This window comes from Strongylocentrotus purpuratus, unplaced genomic scaffold (genome assembly GCF_000002235.5).
Source record: "Strongylocentrotus purpuratus isolate Spur 01 unplaced genomic scaffold, Spur_5.0 spur5_scaffold_6, whole genome shotgun sequence".
NCBI lineage: Eukaryota > Metazoa > Echinodermata > Echinoidea > Camarodonta > Strongylocentrotidae > Strongylocentrotus > Strongylocentrotus purpuratus.
This window is the reverse complement of record NW_022145612.1, coordinates 19185208-19191207: the sequence shown is the minus strand read 5'-3', so window position 1 is coordinate 19191207 and position 6000 is coordinate 19185208.

Sequence of the window (6000 nt, the reverse complement as noted above, 5' to 3'; positions counted from 1 at the left end):
GTGTTTATAATGAGATTCGACAATAAAGATGTAATAGATATTTTCTCTTCGTAATTGCAGTGAGGGGTAACTTTTAGATACTATGTAATTACAAAGTAATTTTTTTAAAAATACAATCTTATGTTTTTGGTTTAATTTTACAGTAATACTATTACGTCATTTATTGTAGGCATTCCATGTACCTCATTTACTTATTTCATAAAGCATGAGTTATCATTTATTTAGCTTTATTAGGTTTAATATATCTAAATATTCGGATGTATTATGGTACTTTATATTATTTACGTTATGCATTATGTGTCATGTTATTACAAAAAGAAAAAAAAAAGTGTTTCTGATGTATATAATTTCCGTTCTGTTTTGCTATATACACTGCATTGTAAATTGATTTATGTGATTTAAAATATGTTTACAAACCGAATATTGATTTGTTACATTGCATTGTGAATTGACTTATATGTTTATAAATAGAATACTAATGAACATCAATCAAGTTTTATAAATACAATACAAGAGGTGCTCTTGGGAAAATGATTGAAGATAATTCACTTTAGGATGATCTGACGTATATGTCCCGGTTTATGGGTTCCGGGCTATATAGAGGGGACCGAGCCCCACCGGACAGAGCTGAGGATTGAAATGGATGACACAAATGTTGCAAAATTGGTTTTGAGTTTCTGATAGTATAAACATTTACATTTACTTTAATTATTTGTACATGTATTAAAGAGAACTGTTGCTGAGCTAGCGCCATGAGCGTCCTTGGACGGCGGTGCTCTATAAATTTACATTATTATTATTATTATTTTAAAGATTCAAGATTCAAGTTTTTATTGTCCATATTAAATACAGACATTTGTTTTCCATAGGTGTAACATGTTATACGTAACACACAGGACAACAACATGGTGTCGTGTGCTGAAAGCCAGAAGGGCGTCAATACTCTGTAAAGAAAAAGTCTATGAGCAGGTACGGTCCTCCGGCTTTCAGCACAAAACATAACAAGACAGTTACAATGACGTATACATAGCAAGAATTTGAAATACGATTCTGAATCACATCATGAATAAATTCAGGTATGAATATAAATGGGAATATGAAATTAGAATAGGAGCAGCATCACAATCGAAATACGAGCAGAACGACAAAGAAAAAGAGAGCTCAAGCTCGAAGGACTGATAAAAGAGAGAAATATAGGGAGAGATGATAAGGGTCAAAAGGGAAAGGGGAGTTGATAAGGGTCATAAGGGAAGAGAGAGAGAAAGAGAAGAAGAGGTGGCATCATTTACAATCAGAATATAATGCATGACAGAAAATACATGGCTATAATAGTGAAGGAAAAAAAATCAGCAGCAGAGCTAAACAACGGATGTTTTGACCCACGATGGTGATAAGGTGGAAAACTTTCCAACCCAATCCCTACAAATTTATTTAACTGGGTGGGTAGAGAACTTCGTGTTATTTGTGCATTATAGATGTGCATGGAGTTTGGAATAAAAGAATTTAATGATGAAGAATTTAATGATGAATAATTTTGCAACATAATGTGTTTTACTTGTACAGCATTTGTCGTATAATGACATATTCTCATAGTGTAATTATCTACGGAGTTGCTCACTCATTGATGTTGGTTATGATTGTAATTGGAAGTTATTTAAGGTATGTATAGTGTGAGTAGGTTAGATAGAAAACAATTGTATTCCAGTGGAAGGAAGTATTCGGAAAGTTATGAGCAGGGAGGCAAAATGTATCAGCCCGTTTGCAGTTGGTACGTCAGCCTGAGGGCTACAACAAAAATACAACATTTTGAGAAACTTGAGAGAAATCTGAGCTAAGAATATTTTGGAAATCGTTTAGTTGACTTCGCCGTAAATCAAGTTAGAAATTAAAAAAATGTAATGATTATTTCAAAGTGTGCTGACATTGTTTCATTCAATCAGCAAGAATTGAATCTATATCGTCCAAGGAAAAATTAAAAAAACGGGAAAATTTAGAGCAGATGATATTTTACGATAACTTGTTTGTAACGATGGAAGTCCTACATCCACCGGGATACTTAAACAGTATCTAAGGGCCAGACACAAATACACTTATCTTAGTCATCGATGCATGACTTACTGTAGAGGTGCCGTATTCGAGTGGTTTAATTGTAAACACTTGACTGAAATTGCGAAGGTGGTGGGTTCGAGTCTCTGTGCAGCACTAGTGTCGTTGGACAAGACATTAAAGGGACTTTGTAACATTTAGATGAAAGAAAATTGTGATAAGGTTGTGACTTCAATGCTAGATGTATACAATTAAAGATAATCTGAAAGTTTGAGTGAAAATAGACCATTAGTAATAATAAAAATTGGGGGGAATTCTTCCAACTATAGTATTACAATTAAATTAAATTTTAGGTGAATGAAAATCATCACAAAGCAATGAATTGGCTTTTTATAACATTCCAGACATTTATGTGTTGAAAGAATTTTAAAAGCCTGTCTTATGTTTCATTTTCATGGAAAAACTGTTGCGGAGATTACTGTAAGAGGGAGTCGCACAGTGACGCCTTCAAAGAAAACCATAAATATCTTTGTGGTTTGAGAATTTGTTCAGGATTGTTTGCGTGTTAGAGGGTTAGTACAGTATAATGGGGAACATTTCATCCAAAAATTACGCAGTTTTTATTTTATCAACCTTCAACAATTTTACCGAGTCACTTTAACATTGATTTGTCACTCTCCATCCAGGTGTAAAACGTTCACGGTGAACTGGTAAAATCGGTAGCCTAGATATAATAATAGTGGCTACTTGTATAGCGCACAGGTCCACCTGTCGGTGCTCATGGCGCTTAGAGAAAAGTACATGTAACAGACATAAGAAAGAAAAAACAATAAACCGAAAAACTAAATTCGAAATTCTCCTAGACATAGTAAATTAGAATATTGCAATAATTACAACGAAAGAAACAAATAAGTTTTCAGATATATAGAGCCGGGGTAACGTCATTAGAATGCCCTGAGCTCCATGTGTAGTGAACATGTGCACTGTAAAAAAAAAAATCATTTTCATTTCATTTAAGATAACAATAATATTTAGCTTTTATATGTATGTGTCTAAGCCTTTTACAAATATACTATTAAAGTTCTCTCAAATCTAACGAATTTAAATGTTTTTACACTCCTTTCATATTGCACGTGTGATGCATTATAAGTGGTATTCTAGCCAGTATTGATTGTGATTGTATTGCTATATGATTCATGCCTTTCGATTTCACATTTATATATTCTTATTCTTGTACTCTCAAATCGTACAACAATAATATTGTGTTCTTTTTTGTACACAAATAATTTGTATTTTGTCTGAATGTTGAAAGTGGAAACAAATAAATCACATCAATTATCACCAATATCAGTTTCTATAGTATTAAATTTGGAACATTTCGGAATGCATTTGAGTGTCAATAAAAGCTTCTTATGAGGCATGATATCGTACACGTATATAGTATATAGTAAGGACCAAATATTGACTTTGCACTGTCGACCCGAATAGCAGTTTGTCTCAGTTGACAGACCACTGGTGGCGTGGGGTGGGGGTGGGGGGGGGGTCGTTGTTGAGTTCAAAGTCTACAATATATAGTACAAACGAGCAAGCAGAACACAAACACAAAACAATCTTTTTTTTTAACGGCCGTTACTAGGCTGATAAATTTCTCTATTTAAAAAAAAAAAAAAAAACTTTATTTATTTATTTATTTATTTATTTATTTATTTATATATATATATTTTCTTTTTTCCTTATTTAATTAAATTGTTTTACCACTTTTGGGTCATGTTCTTTGCCAGCTTCGTCGCAAAGACAGGCGCAGGAGGCGGAGAGGGTACCTTGGGGCTGCAGCCCCTCCACCCACTCTCCCAGAGGAATTTCTGTTATTCTTGGTACATCGTCGAGATGTTGCAGATCTTTTACTTTTGACAGTACGTGGAACGACTTCTGGCGTTACTAGTGGTGGTTTCGCGGCGCCTTGTATAGATAATAGGTTGATTGGCATTAACATTTCGCTGGAAAACCCCTTGCCATGCCAACGTAGGCAGGGGCGTCGCTAGACTTTTGAGTGGAGGTGTAGAAGCCACCGATAACTGACAAAACTAGCCACCAATTACCGACAAATATATTAATGCCAATGTCCCAATGCCCAGGCGCGGATCCAGGATTTCTTAGTGGGGGGGGGGGGCCAAATTTGATATTATGCGAGCCAAATATTGATACGTAATGGTGACCAGCAGTGACGTAATGCGAGGGGGGTGGGTGCAGGGAGGGGCGAGTTTCCCCCTCCCTCCTCCGCAAAACGCGGAAGCTTTGACTTTTCATTAAATTATTAGAGAAAGAAGACGATTCGTTGTACCGTTCTCAAAAATAATCCTTGTCTGAATTCAATTCCCCCCTTCCGCGCAAAGCGCAAAACCTTTAACGATTCATTAAATCATTAGAGAAAGAAGATGATTCGTTGTACAGTTTTCGACTCTTAATCCTCGTCTGCATTCAGGTTCCCCCTCTGCGCGTAGCGCGGAAGCTTTTAAGTTTCATTGAATCATTAGAGAAAGAAGAAGATTCGTTGTACCGTTCTCGAAAATGATCCTCGTCTAAATTTAGTTCCCGCGCAAAGCGCGGAAGCTTTTTACGGTTCATTAAATCATTAGGGAAAGAAGACGATTTTTTGTACCGTTCTCTTAAATAATCCTTGTCTGAATTCAGGTTCCCACCCTCCTGCGCGAAGCGCGGAAGCCTTTACGTTTCATTAAATCATTAGTAAAACGAGACGATTCTTTCAGTTCTCGACTCTTAATCCTCGTCTACCCGGAAGCTTTGACGCTTCATATTAGATTATGAGAGAAAGCAGACGATTCGCTGTACCGTTTTCGACTCTTAATCCTTGTCTGGATTCAGTCCCCCTCCCCCTCCTGCGCGAAGCGCGGAAGCTTTGACGTTTCATTAAATTATTAGAGAAAGAAGACGATGCGTTGTAACGTTCTCTACTTTTAATCCTTGTCTGCACTTCAAAGATGTTCTTTGTCTACTCCTGTTTCTTCCTACGTCCTCTTCCTTTTCTCTCCTGAGTTTTTTTTTTTGGCCGATGATTTTGGGGGGACCGCCTACACAGCCCCCCCCCCCCCCCCCCTCCCCCGCCCTGGCTACGCGCCTGTGGTCAAATAAACATATTTTGATACCTTATCCGAAAGATCAGGGGTTTTAGGCGTTTAATTACGGTCAGATGAGTATTTTTTTTATACCTTATTATTTTAAGACACTGGCGTGGGGTCCAGGGGGCGGAGCCCCCCAACAATCAGGGGTTTTAGGCATTTCATTACCGCCAAATGAGCATCTAAGGGCCCGCTTTAGGGCCCTAGGTGGAATCCAGGGGGCAGAGCTCCCGGAAGCTTAGGGGTTTTAGGCATTTAATCACGGTCAGATGAGCATATTTTGATGCCTTATTATATGTTGACACTGGCAGTTAACTATTGTTTCTTGCTCTTTTTTTTTATTTTTTTATTTCTCTTTAATATACTCTTTTTTTTCTAAGTGGGGCGGGGGGGGGGGTGGGTTCGAGGGTCCTGATATCCGCCGTTCCTTGGGCCCTGACATGTAGGAATCTCAAGAATCATATTTCTTGCCTGGCTGTAAATTTAGGCATTTGTCATTTTCCAGCAAACGCATAAAAAAGTATAATTTACTAAAAAGTGAGGAAAAATCCCGGAAATTATGTCATTTCAGCATTATTTGTAATCCATCATTTATGGAATTAGAAATAAACCACGTTTGAATTTGATTTCCCCCAAGACTCCCCCCCCCCCCTATCAGTACGCCAGTATCTCCTCTTTTCCTTTTCCCCTTCCCTTTCCTTCCTTCTCTCTTATTTATTTTTTTTATTTGGGGGGCGGGCAACATACTGGGAGGCAAGGCCCTTTCGGCCCCCGATCTCCTTCTTTCCCCTTTTCTTTTCTTCTTCCTCTTCTTTCT